This window comes from Octopus bimaculoides, chromosome 2 (assembly GCF_001194135.2).
Source record: "Octopus bimaculoides isolate UCB-OBI-ISO-001 chromosome 2, ASM119413v2, whole genome shotgun sequence".
Classification (NCBI taxonomy): Eukaryota; Metazoa; Mollusca; class Cephalopoda; order Octopoda; family Octopodidae; genus Octopus; species Octopus bimaculoides.
Window position 1 is genome coordinate 104,592,825 of NC_068982.1, and position 4,093 is coordinate 104,596,917.

The 4,093-nt window shown below is 31.6% G+C and overlaps 1 protein-coding gene across 1 annotated transcript in view; it reads left to right on the forward strand.

The window, feature by feature from the left end:
• Positions 1-3,810: 3,810 nt before the first annotated feature.
• LOC106882517 (ADP-ribosylation factor-like protein 13B) overlaps positions 3,811-4,093 on the forward strand; it is a 19,448-nt gene continuing 19,165 nt past the window's right edge. The window contains exon 1 of the mRNA XM_014933222.2: positions 3,811-3,917. The gene's annotated coding sequence lies outside the window, so the exon portion shown is untranslated. The remainder of the gene's footprint in view (positions 3,918-4,093) is intronic.

A 4,093-nucleotide genomic window follows, 5' to 3' on the forward strand; every position in this document is an offset into this window, starting at 1 on the left:
TTAATTTAAAATATGTTTCAACACAACTTGCAATGTTTTTGCAATCAAGCTTCTCTATATAGAAAGCAAAGAGTTATAACAGCCCTCAGATTTAACAGCTTTACAAGTTATATTAGTCTCTTCATACAGCCTACCACAGTGGGGAACTCCACCAATACAAATATCAAGACATTACTTCCATGTAAATTCACATTTTCCTAAGTAGTTATTTAAAGTATGGAAGTGTCGTCATCTTTTGTAGTACTAAGTACTTATTTGCAACAAAAAACTGATTTGTTCTTTGATCATTGATAGACATAATGCCAATTGCTGCAATGTGTTAGTAATTTCTGTTAACTCATCAACTTGAAGGCAAAATTTCAATATTGAAGATTATCATGTCATACATTTTCCTCAATGTCAGCTGACAATTCTAAAATGTGCCTATGAATTATTATAAATTTGAGAAAATAATTTTATTTATTGCTTATTGTGTTTAATCTTGCAGTGTTTTCTTTCTGCAAACAGACAAAATAAATTACTCTCCCAAAATGTATAAGACTTTATTTTGAGGACAACCATTTCAGATATTTCTTAAAGAAATAATTTTAGCATTTTCATAAATAATTATTTTAAGACTACTTATCTGCTTTGTTTACTGTTCTGACAACCTTTTATGAAATATGATTCTTTTCCTTTAAAATAGGAGTGTTTAGTTTTGAAATGCTTTTTTAATTGCTTAGAAGCATCAGTTTATCATTTTCTAGCTAAATACAAATCACAGTGGTAAAGGCTGAACTTCATTTGCAATATGATAAAAACTAAAGTTTAAATTGCTTTTGCAATTAGGTTGAGTTTTAAGATTATGGCCATGGGAATTAGCTGCATTTAAAGCAAGCTCATTGTTTGATTCATACTCATCACACTATATTATTTAGAAATATATACTAGGTGTTATCAGAGAGTTTCTAAACTGCATAAGTTGTTGCCAATCAATGCTTATTTGTAACCACCCTACCATGTCAGTTTACAAATAGGTATCATGCTATCTATTTCTGTTCAATTATTGACTTTTGTAACATTGTGCTAAAATGGCTCTATGAATCTTATGATAGCTAACAAATTTGAGCAGTATATCTGCATCAGTTTTTGTACAAAACTGTGGGGTTTCACAGCTAATAAATTATGTGTGTGTGTGTATGTGTGTTTAACCTCTATATACAGTTTCAGCTGTGAAACATTCCCTTGTTCAGCTGCTTACTGGTGATCACAATGATTTCGGAACCTTCCAATAGTATTTCTTCCTCCAGCAGTGCAAAGCAACTTATTGCCACCAAGTGAAAGCCCAAATTTTTTTCTGTCCTATATCATAACATTTTTTATGATGTCCACATATCTCTGTAATATGGGGGTCACTAAGAAAATTGGTGCAAACAAATGGTTTATAAAAGCCATGCAAACTATATACAGAGGTACGGTCAGCAAGGTGAGGGTTACCAACAAGTTCAGTAAGGAATTAAACATACCAATAATTGTTCTTAACCACTTAGTTTTCAGCCTATTCTTGCATATTATAGTCCTCTAGTCTTCTAGTCAACAATAAAGAATCTCAAGACTGTGCATGTGTTTTATTGATAATCACCAATCAGTAACAAGTATGGCTGTGTTATTAAGAAACTATTTTTGACTAAGAGGTTTTAGTCCCGCTGTACAGCATCTTAGACAAATGTTTTCTACAATAGCTTTGAGTCAACAATAGTCTCAAGTCAACCATAGCCTCAATCAACTATTGCTTTGGGTCAACCATAACCTCAAGTCAACCAGATTTTCAGGTCAACCATTGCTTTGGATCAATCAGCCTTGTAAGAGAAACTTGACAGCTGTAAACTTTGTGAAAGTTTGTTGGAGGAACTGTTTCTGTTCTTAGATAGTTGTCTTAAATTGTCACCCTGCTTAACACCACTACCTTGTCTTTGGGTGCCTTTAGCAAAGCCCTGATCTAATAGTGAGGTCATTCATTCTTTGAAATGTCAGAGGCCCTAAAAAAGGATGAGACATGTCATTGCTCCTCCAACCCAGTATTAAAGTAAATATTCTAAACATGTTATCGAAAGAGCAGCTTACACTGTAAATTGGACCAACTTTCTCTTCAAAGATACTCAAATGACTAACTAAGGGAAGATAAAATTTAAATTTATAATAATGGTTTCAAATTTTTCCACAAGGGCAGCAATTTGTGGGGGGAGGAATGAGTCGATTACATCAACCCCAGTGTTTAACTGGTACTTATTTTATCAACCCTGAATGGATGAAAGGCAAAGTTGACCACGGCAGAATTTGAACTCAGAAAGGAGCAACAGGCAAAATACCACTAAGCATTTTGTCCAGCATGCTAATGATTCTGCCAGCTCACTGCCTAAAGTTAATAATAACAATGATAATAATAATAATAATAATGATAATAATTCAAAATTTTCTGGGATTTTCCTATCCAAACAGATAAGAAGCTAAAATATAACCGACCAGACATAACAATAATAGACAAAGTAACTTGAAGCTGCTTACTAATTGATACATCATGCCCATTTGATTCTAAGATTGTAAAGAAAAAGAATGAAAAACAATATATATATATAATCCCTTCAAATTTGAAATTGCAATAATCTGGTGTATGAAAACTGTAAATACAGATATAGACAGATGGTTGAAGGAGATTGGAATAGGGTATCTTGTAAAGCTTCTACAGAAAGTTTGCCTTTTAGGGACAGGAAAGATTATCAAGAGGGTTTTAAGCACTTAAAAGATTATTGAAAGCCTAAGGTTAAAGGTAGTGGATACCTAAGGTTAAACGTAGTAACCCATTACCCACATAAATTATACCAGAAATCAGAATGAACCTGAGTCAAATCAATAATAATAATGTTCTTGAATAGGGCACTGTTAATATTTGAAATAATCAAACTCTGAATATTTGCAAAGACTATTACTACAATGTGTACAAGCCCATCTCAACCATATATAAGGCCAGACAAAACAGATAAATGTTCAAGGTATGAGGAAGAGGCATGCTTCAGTAGGTTCTGGTGAACCTTGTGGTGTGCAATCAATTGAGGCACTTGGTATTGAATTGATGTTTTTCTTCTTCCTTTTTTTTCTTTCTTTCTTCCTCTTTTTCTTTCTTTCTTCCTCGTTTTCTTTTTTCTCTTTTTCTTTCTTTCTTCGCTCATGTTTGTGTTTTCTTCAGTTTTGGATTTGCATTTTAATGTGGCTTTGTATAGTATATGTATCATACATGTTATAATCCAATAAAATATGTAATTGTTTCATTTATAAATAAATCATCATTTTACACGAAGAACAAGAATATAAAAGCAGTTTCAAGAATTACTTTTTTTCAGAATTCGGGGATAATTTTAAAAACGGTATTAACTAGTAAGATCTTCAGTACATTTATCATTTTAAATTTTATTGTATTCTAAGTTATTTTAAGCCAATTGAAAGAGACTACTAAATAATCGCAACCTAAGGAAAACAAATTTTAAATTATCTTTTCAAATTTTTAAACAAGTGAAACAGTTGTATATAATTAATAACTAATATAAACCAAAGGATATATTACTTGTAAATTTAAGAATTTACAAAATATTAATTCTGATTTCACTTACTCTAAAACGTAAGATCGCCTTAATTTTTCAATAATTTAATCTTTTATTTTTTATTTTTATCCATCTATCTTTTCGTGCTCAAATAAAGATTAAAAAGAAATCTTAAATATGAGGAATCAACATTTTGTTGCTTCACGTTAAGTTGAGAGTTATCTACCCTTATCCTACTGCGCATGATATTGTTGATAGGTGACGCCATCATAGTGATAGTTTACACTTCCGTCGTTTACCTTAACTACTGTCCTCGTGAAACTATGTCAATCAATCGACGAGGTCTGTCATATTTTAAAACATTATCCACCCCCACTCGTTATGTTTGTTGAGCTTTTTCTTTTTGCACACTTTTACCTGTTTATCTTTTTCACACTTTTCAATCATGTTTTTTCCTTCTATGTTTCGTCATTAAAGTCGTCATTGTGCATTCATATATATATATATATATATATATA